Source organism: Eublepharis macularius, chromosome 11, assembly GCF_028583425.1.
Source record: "Eublepharis macularius isolate TG4126 chromosome 11, MPM_Emac_v1.0, whole genome shotgun sequence".
In the NCBI taxonomy this organism is placed as follows: domain Eukaryota; kingdom Metazoa; phylum Chordata; class Lepidosauria; order Squamata; family Eublepharidae; genus Eublepharis; species Eublepharis macularius.
The window spans coordinates 30628169-30646405 of NC_072800.1; positions in this window are offsets into that span (position 1 = coordinate 30628169).

The following is an 18237-nucleotide window of genomic DNA, read 5'->3' on the forward strand; positions in this document are numbered from 1 at the left end:
ACATTCTTATTTTGAAACTGCAAGTAAGAGAAGAACATTCAGTTCAAGAGAATAGGTTTTTACCTAGACCACTTCACTGTTCTGAAAGATAAAAAACAAAAGATATGGCTATTTTAAGAAATTTTCCACACAGAAGAAACTTCAGGATAAAGAGCATAGCTATCTTTTCTAAAGTCTGTCACAATGTTGAGAAGAGAATGAAGGTGACCCATATGATTGGACAGCAGGTAGCCAACTAGGTTGCACATCACTTAGTTATGTGATGGAGCAAAAGTTTGCTTGAAGCAAAACTGTGAGCTGTTAGAAAACATGTTGCCTTGGATGACATTAAAGTTCAATCTGCATAGATGCCTCTTGTCTCTTGATTCACTGAGGCATCCTTCTCCCTCCCTCTCACACATACACATAAAATGGTGACAGAAGAACTTTCCCATGATGTACTCTCACACTGTTAGGGCATGTGTCAGCTATGCAACCACATAATGGCAAAGGCACAGGTAATGGAAAGAGGTGGAGTGCCATCCATGTGATCACATAGAACATTACAAACTATACCTACAAGCTAGGCAATATAATGGCCATGCCAATTCCCTCCTCAAATAATAGCCAAAGAGCAACACTTAGAGGGTCTACTCAGAATCCTACTTAGGTCTATTCAGTTTGGCTTACTTCCAGGAAAGTGTTCTTCAGATTTCACTGTAAGAGTTGCTATAAGGTTGTAATTGCTTTAAACACTTATGTTCAGTCAATCTTTATTACGGTCATAGACCACACAATAATAGCAAACACTTATGTTCATGGAGATGCATCTCCTATTCATATCTGAAGAAGGAAGCTCTGACTCTCAAAAGCTTACACTCTGAAATTCTTGTTGGTTTTTAAGGTGCCACTGGTCTCAAATCCTGCTGTTCTATTGCAGACCAACACGGCTACCCATCTAAGCTATGCATTTCTTCTCATTCATAAAACCTGTCAATATAGCCACTCACCTGTCAGTTGTAGTAAACCAAAATGGTCTCAAGGCGAGCAGGCAAAGAAGCTTTACAGACACTGGTTCCTTATCTCTTTTAGATCACAAATGACTAAACATCGGTATGTGTGGCCAGGTGGGCTCACATTTCTTGAGGACTAGTAACTTTTGCAGGCTTAATTTGAAGGTCAAATTTCACTAGGAATTTCTAACTACTTCTTTGATGAAGAGGTTGTCCTAAGATGCACAACCGAAAGGGATGCTTCCTAATGCAACACCCTCAGAAGAAAAAAAGTTCCTTATTTGCATATGTTAAATCATTTAAATATATGCAAATGTAAGATGGTCTAACACTGAGGAGACCTTAAATTCATATGGTTTTTTTTTTACAAAAATTGTTCTTTCCTTTTAAGTTTGGCCAGGTGTAAACCTCAAACATTGCTAGCCCCTTGTACTCCCTAGACTAATGTAAAGGGACATTTGCATAACGGGGAACTGGGCCCATAGGTTCAATGTCTGCTGTTAATGAACCATTAAATTAACAGGCATCTATTTTCTTTACCAATTAACCTAACTCATTACTGAGGTAGGCGTACCTGCTGTTAACTAACCTTGTTTGTTTACTATGCCACTGGAGAACAGTTTAAATAGTTGGCATGTGTTTTTGTCACAGAAACACTGAAACAAAACTAAGGAAGGAATGTTTTTTATGGGGCCAATAGGTTGACAAAGTATAGATACATTTTGCTTACTGAGACTCATACATAGTACTGGGTGGCCCAGTTAGAAATGTGAGATTTGGAATCTGTGAGAGAAAACTGAAGGTTGCACCCACTGAACTGCAAGAGAAATTTTATTTGCAGAACATGGCTTTCCACTCCCCCCTTTCTACTATAGGTTCTCCCCACCCCACTCCACCCCACCCCCATGGCCTTTGAAAAGTCACTATTGAAGGTTGGGGAATCCTTGGGAACAGAGTTGGATATGGCATGAGGGGCAGAAGAAGGAAGTCGGGCTTTGCATTTGGATATAGCTGAGCAGAAATTAAAGCCAAAATTAGCTGTTTCATGTCAGCTTGGAGATATCCAAAACAACCTAAAACACTTCCAAAAATTTCAGGAGTATAATAATAATGTATCTCTTGGAATTTCATGAGAGATTCATGCTTGGAAGAGGCTCAGGGAGTGAGAGGGAGTGTGCCACAGCTTTCAGCTCTTTGGTGGTTCATCGTCCCTGTAAAGCACCATCGTTTTCAATAAGGGTAGACCTGGCCTCTGAAGTTTAAAGGATATGTTTTCTCATAGAAAAGGGACAGTAGACCACCTGACCCCCCTCCCCCTCACTCCAGAGGCCAGATCTACCACGTATTATTTTTCAATGACTGATAGACATGGTCTCCATTAGTTTGGTGGCCCTGTCTTTTCCTTAAAAATAACAGCCTTTTAGAGTTTAAAGGACTGATGCATCATGAAACAGCTGAGCCCTGGGAACTGCTTCCTTCCTCTCCCTCCCTCCCTGTTTCTGCTTTCTCAGAAAGTATGCACCAAAAACTTTTTAAGAGTTTGATTTTCAGGTGCCAAAATTCCTGAACAATAAATCCATGCCTTAAAATAACTACAATAATGCTACCACTACCACCACACTGAAATTTGGGCATACTGCTAATCATGGTTCCTTTTTTTAAAATGACCTGTAATTAAAATGATTTTTTAATTTACGTACACACCCTTAGCAGGAAAGATAATCACCAGAAAATGTGACAGGGCAAAATGAGACTGTGAAGAAATAGCTCCTAAAGGCAATGTGGAATGTATTCAGCTGGCCCTGATTCTCAAACTGCTAGACCTCAATGAGGAGTTCTTTCCAGCTTTATTCCACCAAAACCCAACACTATGAGATTCTATCCCTGTGCCGCCAGCAGTTAGATAGAGTTTTGCTTGTCCAGTAACCAGCAACTCAAGTGTCCTGTTTCTGTTAGGGTTGTGCATTCTGGATTTCCAGAGCCTAAAATATAGACAAAAATTGGTGTTTCAGGTCGTTACCATGATTTTCCAGACTGGTTATAGAAATCCAGGACTCTTCGGCATTACAAAAAACAAACACACTGCAAAATCCATGTAGTTTTTCATGTTCAGGTGCTTACTATTATCAGCAATGGACATCTTGTTTTTCTTCAGTTCTCCGAATTTCCCAGGCAGTGGCCCAGGGAAGGAAGTTCCTGGCTGACAGAAGCCAGATAGAGCTCCAGTTCTGGCTCCCTCTTCCCCTTCCCTCCTTGCTTTGTGGGGTGGAACTCTTTGTTCCTTACAAGTAGGGTTGCCAGGGGCATAGAATTGAACTCCTTGGTCCAATTTGCTTGAAACTTGGGGGTTCTTCAGAGGACAGGCTTTCCATCTTTTACAGATTTTTCTTCAAATTAACTATCACCCTTCTACTCTTGTCCACCAGTGAGGTCCTCAGCAATCTGCATGCCCTCAGATTCTGAAACTAGATGGGTGCACACTAGAGAAGAGAGCCTTCTAAAACAGGGATTCCAAATCCTTTGGCACATGGGGCCACATTAGAGTGCCCTAAGCTTAAAGAGGGCCACATCTTAAATCAAAATGTAACAAAATTATTAATCCACATATTTAGATCAACGGTAAACGGCGCGCGCTCATTTTTTTTTTCATTTTCAAACCTGGGTTTGCCTGAAGTTTTTTAAAATATCTCTTCTTTCTGTTCATGGCCCTAACCTGTAGATTTAACAGTCCTCATCTAGGTCCATGTGGAGAATTAGGTATAACATGTGCGGAACCTGCAAGGACTTTAGGGCATCTCATTTTCCCCTCCTACCCTTTTCCCTCTTTCCCTTCTGTGAATGTTCACATAGCTCCTCCCCTTTTCCTGCTTCCTTATCTCCTTCCCACCCACAAGTCATTCCCCGTGTCTTCAGCTTTCCATTCTTCCCTCTCCCAGCATCCTCTCCCTGGGAAAACTAGATCCCAGCTGTGCAGTGCTTACTTCCAGGTAAGCCCCAGTTGTGCAGTGAGGAACCTGCAAGTTCTTGTTCTCCCTTATGCCCTATATCCTGTTCCCCACACTATTTCCCATTTTCTTCCCCTGACAATCCCTATATTCTCACTTTTTCCTGCTTCCTTATCTCCTTTCCACCCACGAACCAACCTACCTTTTATCTGTCACCCATTTTCAGATATATTTATTATGTATTTATTTTCTCCATACTGGGAATCCAACACACCTTACATTATTCTCTCCTCTTTACCATCACAACAAGGCTGTGAGGAAAGGCTGAAAAGGTATGACTGGCCCAAGGTCACCCAGTGAACTTCCACAGCAGAGTAGTGATTCAATCTGGGTCTCCCAGATCCTAGACTGAAACTCTAATCATTAAGCCACTTTCATGTGATGGCTGTTGTTGAACAGTAGAAAGCAGCTGGGCCTGGGTGCAAGTCATGTGGTAGCAAGTTGCTAGGAAGTTTCTGCAAGGCCTGACCCCAATAAGCCATCCCTCAAAGGCCAAAACATCCCTGGAAAGCACTCTTTTTCTGACAGAAACCAAGGCTTGAAGCCTAGAAATACTGTTCTGGTTGCATAGCAACAGCATGGAGGGCATTCATTTCTTAAAGTAACAGATGCTGCTTTATTATCTTGGGAGGAGGAACCTTAACACACACACACAATTTTTAGCTTTCAGATTTTTCTGCAAACCTGGGATGTACTTAAGGTTTGTAGAAAGATGTCTTGTTTGTCCAGTCTCCAGATTTAAATATCCACAGATTCAGCCACATTGAGAATTCTGTTGAGGCTCTCTTTATATTTCTCTGCCAGTTTGTTGACCTTCTTCCTCCTTGAAGTCTGACTCACCTCTCCCTTCCAGAAGAGTTCTCTTCTCCTCATCCAACTAGATGCTCCTTACCAAAGGAGAGAGTTTCTCCTATACAGCTCATAAGATCTCTCCCCTGTATCCGACTGGAAAATTACTAGCCAGCTCTCAGAAGATTTCTGCAATCTTCCCTGAGGGTCCTCCCTCAAGTCCCAGGAACAGACCTTGTTTTTCTGAATAATTTCATCAAACATATGAACTGACATCCTGCTGCCTATGCAGCGTGCAGATTAAAGAAACAACTTGTTCTGCAGCTTTTTGTCTACCTGTAAATATAGGAGGTTTTTTTTTTCTTTTGTGAACCATCTGTTATACATCCCATTGTTCCGCATACACTTTATTGTTTTGTTAAAAATTCTATTCAAGTGCTATTTATGTGCTATCAAGGCCACTGCACTACTACTTGCACAAGTGGAATTGTAGGGAGAGTACCGGGATGTGATGCCATACAGTTGACCCTCCAAAGCTGCCATTTCCTTCAGGAAACTTTTCTCTGTAGATTGGAGATCATCTGTAATTCCAGAAGAACTCCAGGGTCACCTCAAGGTTGGCAAGTCTATTAGCACCTAATATTTCCTGTAAAGGTCGTTTTCCCTTGGCTTCCTGTGGAGTTCCGGATCAGGTTCAAGGTTTTGGTATTAACCTATAAAGCCCTAAACGGACTGGGACCAGCATACCTGAGGGACCGTCTCTTCCCATATACTCCCCAGAGGGTGCTGAGATCAGCCGGTAAGCACCTACTGGTGGTCCCTGGCCCCAGGAAGGCTTGATTGGCCTCAACCAGGGCCAGGGCCTTTTCGGTCCTGGCCCCGACCTGGTGGAACTCTCTGTTCTGAGCTATACCAAATAGCTCATTAAGCTATTTCACATTTATGCAGGAAAATAAGTTTGGGTATGATAAGGAACTAAATACAGCATGTATTTTAATTTTTCCTATTTTTTCCCCTTTGAAAAACCAGACTTGGTCCCTGTGGTAAAATGATACTTCACCCCAAATGTGTGTGTCAAAGTTTACAACTTTGCATGCTGAATGTTGATTTTGCAGTCTGTGAACATTCAGAGGCTAAACTAATTATTTATTATTATTATTTATTATATTTATATCCCGCCCTCCCCGCAAGTGGGCTCAGGGCAGATTACAACAGAAGATAAAATATACAAGATAAAATCACAATAAATTAACACAGCTTTCTAATAAAACACCTGCTCACCGTATAAAAACCATATAACATCTGACAGAGGCGGAGATGTGGCTTAACCATGCGTGGTTGCTCATATATGGGGGGTAGATGGTCAATCCCCCCTACAGACATAGAGGAAACCAGGAGACAGGCTCATTTGGTGGAAACCCTGATGGCCTCAACCATACACTTGGTGGAACATCTCCATCTTACAGACCTGCCTGAAGGAGACAAGATCTTGGTGGGCCCGGGTGTCTTCAGACAGAGAGTTCCACCAGGTCAGGGCCAGGAACGAAAAGGCCCTGGCCCTGGTTGAAGCCAATCGAGCCTCCCTGGGGCCAGGGACCACCAGTAGGTGCTTACCAGCTGATCTCAGCACCCTCCGGGGAGTATATGGGAAGAGACGGTCCCTCAGGTATGCTGGTCCCAATCCATTTAGGGCTTTATAGGTTAATACCAAAACCTTGAACCTGATCCAGAACTCCACGGAAAGCCAGTGTAGCTGCTGCAGAACGGGAGTTACATGTGTCCTGAAAGGCACACCCATCAAAACGCGGGCAGCAGCGTTCTGGACTCACTAAAATTTCTGGGTCAGACTCAAGGGAAGCCCTGTGTAGAACGAGTTACAGTAATCCAATCTGGAGATGACCGTTGCATGGATCACTGTTTCCAGGTTATGGGTCGAGAGATAGGAAGCAAGCTGCCTGGCCTGCCGAAGATGGAAAAAAGCAGACCAGACAACTGCTGTGACCTGGTCCTCCATTGATAAAGAGGAGTCCAGCATCATGCCAAGACTTCTGACCAGCGAAATGGGCACAAGTGGTGCACCATCGAAGGCCGGAAGCTGGATCCCTCCCTCCAATGTCCCATGACCTAAGTACAGGACCTCCTTCTTTGTGGGATTTAACTTCAGTCTGCTCTGCTTCACCCAACCAGACACGGCATCCAAAGCTCTAATCAGGGCTTCTGGAGCCGAGCCAGGCCAGCCCTCCAACAACAGATACAACTGGGAGTCATCAGCATACTGGTGGCAACCCAGTCCGAAACGCCATGCCAGCTGGGCGAGGGGGCACATATACAGATTGAAAAACAATAGAGAGAGAATCATCCCCTGGGAGACACCGCATACCAATGGTTGGCGTGCAGACACCCTCTTCCCTAGCACCACCCTCTGTCCCCAACCGTAGAGAAAAGAGACAAGCCACATTAAGGCAGTTCCTCATATCTCCACATCGGCAAGGTGGTGGGTCAACAATTCATAGTCAACCATGTTGAACGCTGCCAAAAGATCCAATAATACCAGTGGCGCCAACCCGCCTCGATAGAGATGTCTACAGAGATCGTCTGTGAGGGCAACCAACACTGTCTCAGTTCCATGGCCCAGGCAGAAGCCACACTGGAATGGGTTCAGGACTGATGCATCTTCCAAGAAAGCCTTCAGCTGCTCCACCACTGCCTGTTCAATCCCTTACCTAGAAATGGGAGGTTCAAGACTGGGCAGTAACTGGACAGGTCAGTGGGGTCCAAAGTTGGTTTTTTCAGGAGAGGCTTCACCACGGCTTCCTTTAATGCCCCAGGAAAAACCCCAGAGCTCAAAGATAAGTTGATAATAGCCTCCAGTGAATCCCTCAGCCCATGCACGCTGGCTTTCACCAGCCACAAAGGGCAAGGGTCCAAGAAGCAGGTAGTGGACCTCACCTGCTGCAGGATCCTGTCAACATCCTCCTGGGAGACCAGATTGAAGTGATCTAAGATCGGCCCAGAGGACAGCCAAGGGGTCGCCAGTTCCCTTACTGTATCAACCGTGGCAGACAGGTCACGGCGGAGAGACAAGACTTTATTTTCAAAAAAGCTCCCAAAACCTCGCAGCTAATAACCGAATTATCAATTTGGCAGTCTCCCTCTGAGAGAGAGACCAGGGATAGAACTACTTGAAACAATTTTGCCGGGCAGACACTATGGAGGTGGTGTAGTAATCCTTCTTTGCCACCTTCACAGCCACCTCATAGGCTTTCATAAATGCTCTATAAGATTATCCTGCTTCTTCATCACGGCTTTGCCACCACCCTCGCTCAAGCCATCTCAGCTCCCGCTTCATCCATCATAGCTCCTCCGTATACCAAGGAGCTAGTTTGGTGTAGGGACATAGAGGGCGACAGGGAGCGATTTTGTTGATGGCTTCAGAGAGACGGCCCTGCCAGTCCTCTACCAGCTCATATAATGAACTGCCAGGGGGCACTGGATCCTGCAGAGCATTCTGGAACCCAATTGGATCCATTAGTCTCTGCAGGCAAGCATAAATTCACTCGCTGCCTATGCAGGGTGGGGCTGGTATTCCCAGACGAGCCTTCAGAACAGAGTGGTCCGACCATGGCACTGCTTTTATAGCATTAAGGTCCACATGAATCCCCATTCCAAAGATCAAATCCAGCATGTGGCCCACATTATGCGTGGGGGCTGAAACAACTTGGGAAAGTCCTAGTGCTGCTATGGAAGACACCAGGTCTGTAGCCTGAGAAGAGGTGGCATCATCAACATGGAGGTTGAAGTCACCCAGGACCAACAGCCTAGTGTGCTCCAAGGCCCATCCCTCCACAGCTTCCAATAAGCTCGGCAGGGTAGCTGCTGGTGCACTAGGCAGTCGGTACACCACGCAGATAGCCAAACTTCCCATGTCAGTCCAACACAATCAATGCCAGTGATCTTTGGTGCAAGAAGTAGCCTGAAGGGGAGAGACTCTCAAATGAGAACAGCCACCCCACCCACCCCCGACCATCCATCCAGGACTGATGAAAGACTGAGAAACCTGGGCAGGGGGGCAGCTCTTTCAAGGCGACTGTTTCGCTATCCCTCACCCAGGTCTCAGTCATGTACACCAGGTCCACATTTTCTGCCGCAAAGAAATCCTGCAGCGTTTTGGACCTGGCATTACACAACAGCAGTGCCGGAGGGAGGTAATTCATTTTCCTAGCCCCACAACCAGCATGCCTCGGGATGGGATGCAGGTTGGAAGGACATCGAGCCCTACCATGTCTCTGTGGCCTTCCATTCCCAGCCTGCATCCCACCGCCATACTTTGAATTTCATGTACTTCAGAATACAGATTATTCATACAAATCTTCTCCATGATTAATTTATTAGTTTGGCTTCTCCACTGTGTGCATTTCGCTATTCTCTGAACTCAGCCAAAGGGGTTTAAATGACCAAGCCTGATGATTTTATTACTGGGATTATTCCTCTGGTGAAATTTTATGTAGATTTGGACAGCGATTCAACTGCCTCCCAGAATATTTCATCATAGCGTATTTGTATATTTATACTCTTTTGCATATACCTGTGGAAGATACATAAGGAGCTAATTACCCAAAGTCTTTTTACGATGTTTTAATGTTCCTTGTTTATCTATTATACTGTTTATTTTTGTCCATGTTTGTAATACATGTTTATATTCTCTTTGGTTCTTCTCTTTTCCGCTTTGTGCTGCTATTTCATAATTTAGACAAATGTAGTCACAATGAGGTCATTACTAACACGGACACCTTTGAATCATGCATCATTCTAGCACTATCAGTAACATACTGGCTGGGACAACATTATTTGAAAATACTACTTTCATTCATCATTCTAAAAGAGGAAATGTTACATAAGGTTTCTTGTTTGCAATTTCCTCCAAGTGTCCAATTTTTCCACTGAATAAATTAGAAAAAAATCCTCAGAGATGACAAGAGGAAGAGGGAGGTTTTTTGAATGTTTCTGTTTGTTTTCCAAGTGTTCACAGTCCTGAGTCTAATAAATGTTTTGCATATGTTTGCATCTGTTCCCTCACATAACCTGTCACCTATTTAGCAATAGTTATTACAGTACTAGTACTAAGAAATATAATACAAAAACTTGGGAGGTGCTATACTTTTCTTAGAAGAGAATGTAAGGGATAGAAGGTACATTCTTTTCAAACTTGAACCAGAGATAGTCATTTATTTTTCCTCATAGCAACCATTTACTTTTTCCTCCATGAAACCATTTGTTTATATAGGGAAAAGTTAAGGGGACATAATTTGAGTAGAGACTGCCTGCTCCCTGCCCCAGGTGATATTGATATCTGAGGTGAGTGATGGGTTCATTTTCCTCCCAATGGCACCCAAAGTTGCATGGTGGGGGGGGGGGCAGGCAAAACATAGTAAAGAGAGTGTAGAAAGAGGAGCCAGATATAGTTTGACTTTTGATCTTTAAAGTCATATCAGAAATTATATACATTTGTTACCAGTTCTTTTATCTCTCCCACATAACAACCTTCCTTCCACCCAAAAGTCACCCCTCTTTTCTTTATGCTCTTACATCCTTCTTTCAAAATGCATCTAGTTCCAAAAAAGTTTCAGTGTTTTACTGTTGTTGTTGTTTTGCCTTGGAAGATTTCCAGGGCTTCAAAACGATGGTCACTTCATCCAGTTGTTTGCTGGATGAAATTTGTCTACAAGATTATGGTCATTTTTCACACTGCTTACCGGCCACGGATCATCGCACCAAGCTCCCAGAATGACAGCTTCTTCATGGCACGATTTCGCACGAGAACTACAGTGCCAGGCACTACAGCTTGGCACGATGTTCCATCACCGGTAAGCAGTATGAAAACGGCCTGTATCTGTAGACATCAGAATGGTGTTGCCTTCATCCTCCCTGTCAACTGGTCAATACATTCACTATAAAGGAGATATTATACAATTGCACCCTCTTACATTTTCTTATACAGATGTAGTCCTCTAATTATATTCTGAAATCCATCAGAACAGGATAAAATAGAGCAGTGGGGAGAATCTTAAAATGCAGTTCTAACCAGAGTTGGTGGTGGTGGAAAGTGCCATCAAATGGTAGAAAATACCATCAAGTTGCAACCAACTTATGCCCCCCGCCCTTGGTAGCTTTTTCAAGGCAAGAGACATTCAGAGGTGGTTTGCCATTGCCTGCCTCTGCAAAGCAACTCTGATCTTCTTTGGTGGTCTCCCAACCAATCAACAGCTTCTGAGATCTGACAAGATCAAGCTAGTACAATCTCCTAAAGTCTCATTGAAGTCCATGGGCTTAGAAGGGTATAACGCTAATGATGATGGCACTGTTTGTTTCATAATATGACCATTCATAACATAAACATGTCACGGATAAATGATAGTATGAAGAACATAAACATGAAGCTGCCTTATGAGTCACACTTTTGGTCAATCAAGGCCAGTATTATCTAACCTAACTCATAGCAGCTCTCCAGGACATTCAGCATCACCAACCACCCAGTTATTTTAACTGGAGGTGCCAGAGATTTAACCAGAGCTTTCTAATGCAAAGTAGGGTTCCACCACTTGACCCATGGTCCTCCTTGTGATCAATTTAACCATTCACCATGAGTACACAATTCAGCCAATTATGGTGGCAGAATCAGAGGGGAAAAACAGAAAATCTCCAATATACCCAGTTCCATCTGTAAGTCAATGTGCTTATTCTCAAGGCTTTGTAGCTCTCTAGAACAGCAGTTCAAAAAAATGGAGGCAGAACCTCAGAATGACAATCTGTGGAAGTTTAAATAGTGGCATTCCCAGAACAAAAAAATGGGAATAAGTAGTTGAAATCATCATGTTGCGTTTGCAGAATGAGGAACACTTTCATTTGAACTATAAAACATCCCAAGGGGGAGGCTAACCTGGCTTAAAGTAAGTACAATATGCAGAAATCTCCCTTGTCATTAAGGTAGCTAAGATTAGATAAATAATTAGGAAGGGAAATTCAGCGGATTCTTCACTGGCAGGTCTCAATATAGAATGCCATCATCGGGAAAAGGACACTGACATGGAACCCAAAAATGAAAACGTGACGGACATCATGTAGCAATTTTTGCAGGCCACAAAGCCAACCAGCAAATCATACTGTTACACAACAGCTCTCATGTCATACCATTCCACACTGTACCTTGCTGAGCGGCATGCATTTGATAGCTTATAGCTTAATACTACTCTGGAAACTTAACACAATAGATCAACTCTCAGGGGTAGTGACAGCTACTTATAAATAGCATACTCTGTAATGATTTACGTGGATGCGACAAGATATGAGTTTTTAAAGCAGTTTGCTGCCCACACCTTCTTCCATATGCTTTTCAACAGATGGGTGATTTATCTAGCAAACAGATGTGCGTGATATCGTGATGCCTACATTTTTCAAGAAACAGCTCAGTTATGTGCTTAATGGAGAAGAGGTTTTATTTAATAAAGAAGGGTAAAACTAGTTTTCAAAAAGAGGATGCATTGCTTTAAAAGAAGAAACTAAAATACTCCAAATAATATTAGCATTGAGTTTTAATTGTATATAAGTCTAGTTGACAAATGTACAGAGAAATATCTATTCCACTATAGTTTATGGGGATAGTTAACACATTATCTTTCCCTTCTTATTTTCTTGGAGCAGATTTTAGGAAGCAGATGGATGATACCTTCCGGTGTGCAAATAGTTAATTGACATGTGAAGCTCTTTAGAGCTTGACTGTCATTCATACACACAGAGACTTATCACACATTACTAAAATGTGCATTTGAGGCCACTGCCCAACTTCTTCCCTCCAGTTCTGTAGACTGAAAATGTTTCTAGGGGAAGTTAAATATGCTAGAGATGTTGAACTTTGATAGATGTTTGGCAACATTGTGGGGAGGCACAGGATTATTGGAAGGCAGTTTGGAAAACTGTTAGTGAAATTGTTGGTTATTCTGTTCACTGTACTCTAGTGGAGGCCTTCCTTAAGAAAGAGCATCAGCTGCTTGAAATTCTTCTACATTCTGTAAGTGACTTTCTGTAACCCTTCTTGTCAAATCAACAATGAGAACTGCCCACCGATCAAAGTGCTACAAAAACACCAAGTTCTGTGTAAATACTTTGGGACAACTCCGTTGTCCCTTCTCAATGCCTTGCATGCTTAAGCACCACAAGAAAGCAATCTGTAGCCTGTCTGGCTGCTCCATTTATCACCAGTAAGCAATGCACCTGGAGAGCAAGGAAAGCTTTGCTCTAAGATACTTTGTACTGCCAAAATACTATTGGTTGCATTCCATGGATTCCTTCTGTTAACTAAGGAACCTTCAGTTGGAGACATTCCTTTTGTTGGATGAAGAAGTCCTGCTGGAGGAAGCACTCTTCCAATGAAGGAATCATCCTCGATCCAAGGATTCTTCACTTAGTTAAAGGGAACCATTTGATCCAAGCCACTGTAGAGAGAACAGTGGCTAATAATTTTAATATCTAGAAAGAATGGGGGGGGGGGGATATGCATAGCAAAATGTGCTTAACATTCAAAGTCCAGAAGGGATTAACAAAGGAAAGTGGATATAAAAGACACAAGGGGATTCTGTCTAATCCTAAAATAATTTTAGTGGCAATGATCACTACAGATTCCTGTGGCAAAGAAAAACAATCTCTATAGGGGAAGAGTTTGTCTTCCTTTTCATTTTATAGTACCATGAGGCTACGGCTGTGGCTTAGCATTTCTTTCATCCAACTCTGGTTCCTCTCCAAAGCTATTAGTCTGATTAGAGAAGAAAAAAGTACGCTCAAAGTTGACTTATCTCCTGATGGAGAAAAATATTTGCTTTCTTACAATGCCAGAGAAGCAGGACGATAATCAAAAAGGTACATGACCTACGTTCCAGCACTGGAACTTGAAACTATTTCTTCTATCATTATGATTCATCTTTACTACAGCGATGGATACAGCACCAAGGAAAAAGTACTCCACAAAGTACAATAACTGGAAAAATAGACCTAACAAAGCATCTGGTGCCATTTGAATTGCAGTCATGAAGGGCAATCACCATGTATGACCCTGACATTCAGCCAGCTTGTTGGATAAAAATTTGTTTAATTGCATGGCCATGAAAGCTCAGTTTCTATTCACAGAAGAGCTTCCCAAATCTTTTATAGGCCTCCAGATGGTCTATTCAGGAAATGCACATTATAAACCTGTGTGTGTGTGTTATGTGCTGTCAAGTCGCCTCTGACCTATGGCAACCCTAAGAATGAAAGACCTCCAAAACGTCTTATCATTAACAGACTTGCTCCAATCTTGCAAACTGGAGGCCGTGGCTTCCTCTTTTTTTTTTTTTTTGAATTTTTTTTTTTAATTACTAGAACTACAAAAAGGAAAAAGTGGGAACAGGGAGAAGGGGAAGAAACAACACATAACAACACAAACACTACATCTACAAGTAATGCATTCCCTTCATACTGGAATTATTTAACATTAGAACTTTGTAAAATGCTGTTAGATTGGTAGATCTTATAAAATACAAACTACAATCAGGATTAGGTCTTCTTGATGACTTCCGGTTTGGGATCCATGGAGGTCTAACGCAGCTCTAATCGTGGAGCTGACCAGGCTGCCGTTTTAAGTGGCCGGCAGGGCAAACCAAGCCCGCGGCTGACTGTTCTCAGGCGGAGAACAGGCATAGAATGCTCAAGCACCTCAGGGCGCGTTGATCTCGGGCGAGGGGGGGTCCTACGCAATGGATCCTCTCCCGACCCTTGAGGTCCCACCATAAGACAGGTCGGCTATAATCTCTGCGGCAGTCCTGGTGCCAATGCGGTTGGCATAAGACCTACATGCCCAAGCTTCAACAGGGGAAGGAAGAGCGGATGGGAATCTAAGATTGAAACAGCGATTACAACCCAAAGAAAGTGAATGAGAAGGTAAAGATCACTATCTCTTGAAACGGGACAGATTATCTAAAGTAAAGAAGAATTAAAGTAGACTTTTAAACTGCAACAGACTAAGTACAAGGAGGGGATGATCCGGCAGGAATTATATTAGAAAAAGGACTAAGTTAAACGAAGTTATTAAAGAAATTGGACTATTGTTTTGAATACCTGTGGCTATAAGGAGATATCAGGCTGTGAGAAAGTTTCACCATCGCGAGAACTGTTGTGGGAAGTCAGGAAACAGGAAGTACGTAACAACAATAGAGTTACTGGAGAGAGGCGGCCCTTGCCAGAGGGCAGGAAGTAGGGAATCGCCATCTTTAAAAGGGGAAGAGCTGCGGCTTCAGCGAAAGAGGAAGTAAGCCATATTGGATTACAAAAATCATAGAGGAACCATAGAGAAAAGACGCCTGACATTTTGGACTCTTTAAAAGTTTTTTTTTGAAAGACCGGGACATTTAAACTAAAAGGACATTAAATTAAGCGCCACGGAACTAAGGAAGAGAGCGGACTCGTGGGAGCGAGCCAAAGCAAGCCCCACGATGTCGAAAAAAGAGTGGCAATCAGCGATAGAGAATTTGGATAAAAAACTTTTAGAAGTGATTAAAGAGCTCAAGGACATGAAACCGGAGTTGGTGAAAGAAGTTAAAGAGGTTAAAGAGACAGTGAAAAATGAGCTGGCAGAAGTGAAGAAAGGTATGGAAACAATGCAAAATGACTTGCAGGGAACACAGCAAAGAGTCAAGGTAGTGGAAAGTGCGGTGGAGAACCTAGCAGATACGCAACGAACAGAGATGAAGGTGATGAGGGGGAGAATGGCGGTTGCGGAAAGCAAACATATGGAGAAGCAGCTGAGGTTTCGCGGCTTGCCGGAAGTGGAAGGAAAGACAGATCACTGAGGTGTTAGCTGAATACCTGGGGAAGGAGGAGGAGGAAGTTGTGGCTATCCTAGATGTGGTATATCGTGTAAATTCAAGAATCGCGACCCAGAGGAAACTACCAAGAGATGTGATTGTGCAATTCACGACCAGAAATATAAAAGAGAAGATTGTGACTAAACAGTTTCAAGATCCATTGGAGATTGATGGCAAGACGATTATTATCATGAAGGAACTACCCAGATCGGTGTTGTTAGATCGAAAAAAATATAAAGCTCTAATTCAGATTCTGAAGGACATGAAAATAAGGTACAGATGGGAACTACCAGAATGAGTGTCCTTTGAATTTGGAGGAGCGAAAAAGCGCATTAGATCTGAATCAGAGATGGAGCAGTTTATAAGGGACAATGAAAAGGACTTACCAGCAACAAGATTATGAATATGGAGTGCAAAGTTTTATCTTGGAATGTAAATGGACTTAATTCACCGAATAAGAGAAAAAGTATTTTCCACTGGCTATTAAAACAAAAATGTGATATTGTATGTTTGCAAGAGACTCATATTAGAAAACAAGATGCAAAGTATCTAAAATTGAATAAATTGGGCAGTGATTTTGTAGCGGCCTCTAATAAGAAAAAAAGGGGAGTGGTAATGTATATAAAAGAGGAGCTACAGCCAAAATTAGTGATGAAAGATGCGGAAGCCAGATTTTTAGCAGTGGAATGTATATGGAATTTAAAGAGAATATTGGTGATTGGAATCTATGCACCTAACGGAGCAAAAGAAAGCTTCTTTGAGGACTTGAGGAAGCAATTAGATGAACTTTCTTATGACCAGATAATTCTTGCAGGAGACTTCAATGGAGTGACAAACTTGGAACTAGATAAAAAGTCAGCAACTGCACAAAAGAAAAGAGGACTATTACCAAAGACGTTTTTTGTATTGACGCAACAGGAAACTTTAGAAGATATATGGAGAAGACAAAATCCCAAATGCAGACAATATACGTTTTTCTCCGCGAGACACTCTACGCTATCAAGAATTGATATGATCTGGGCCTCAAAAGACTTAGCGCTTTGGACTAAGGATGTGGAAATAATGCCTATGGTAGGCTCAGATCACAATCCAATTATGTGGAAGTTGGGGAAAAGGAGTAAAAGGAAAGGATGGAGAATAAATGAGGATTTGCTGCAAGAGGGAGAAAATATGGAGATGTTGAGAAGAGAAACAAAGTTTTTCATACAATATAACATGAATAGAGAAATACCAACCAACAAGGTATGGGACACCTACAAGGCAGTAATTAGGGGCATATTAATGGACTTAAATGGAAGAGCCAGGGGAAAAAAAGAGGAGAAGAGACAGGAGATCACGGAGAAAATAAAAGCCAAAGAAATACAGTTAAAGAAAAGACCAGGGAAAAAGAAAATCTACCAGGATATTAAAATTCTTCAAGAACAGCTGACAGCAATGAACAACAAAGAATTGGAATGGAATCTTAAGAGAATGAATCAAAAGGCGTTCGAAGGCGCAAATAAACCTGGGAAATATTTGACATGGCAATTGAAGAAGAGAAAGGAGAAGAAAGTAATAAATAAAATCTGTGAAGACAATAAAGTGTACCTGGAACAGACAGCTATTAGTAGAGCCTTTTATAAATTTTATGCCAAATTGTACAATAAAAAAGAGGTGAATAAAGACTCAATAGCGACATACTTGGAGAAAATGAAACTCCCAGTAATTTCGGAAGCTTGGAGAGATAAATTGAATAATGAAGTAACGGAGGAAGAAATAAGAAAGGCAATACAGTCAACAAACTTGGGAAAGGCGCCAGGACCGGATGGACTTACAGTCAAATTTTATAAGGTAATGGCTAATGAACTGGCACCATTCCTAAAAGATGCGATTAATGGTGTTTTAAAGGATCAATGGATCCCAGACACTTGGAGTGAAGCTAATATATCACTGATCCCCAAAGAGGGGCAAGATCTGACTAACGTGAAAAACTATAGACCTATATCGTTACTTAATAATGATTATAAAATTTTTGCGAAGATACTGGCGGAAAGACTGAAGGGATGGCTTTCTGAAGTTATTGAGGAGGAGCAAGCCGGTTTTTTGCCAAATAGACAAATCAAAGACAATTTAAGGGCAGTTATAAATGCTATTGAATACTATGACAAACGTTGTGATAAGGAGGTTGGTTTCTTCTTTGTGGACGCTGAAAAAGCATTTGACAATCTGAACTGGGACTTTATGTTTGCCACCATGGAAAAGCTACAAATGGGAGAAAGATTCATAAGAGCAGTAAAGGAAATTTACAGAGACCAGAGTGCAGCAATTGTGGTGAATGACGAGGTGACCAAGAAATTGACTATAGGTAAAGGAACGAGACAAGGTTGCCCGTTGTCTCCACTGTTGTTTATTTTGGTTTTGGAAATACTGATGATACAGATACGAGAAGACAATGCAATCCGTGGAATAAAAATAAAGGACTTTTCCTATAAGGTCAGAGCATTTGCGGATGATATAATGCTAATTGTGGAAGATCCAATGGAGAATATGCCAAAAGTAATAGAGAAGATTAAGGAGTTTGGA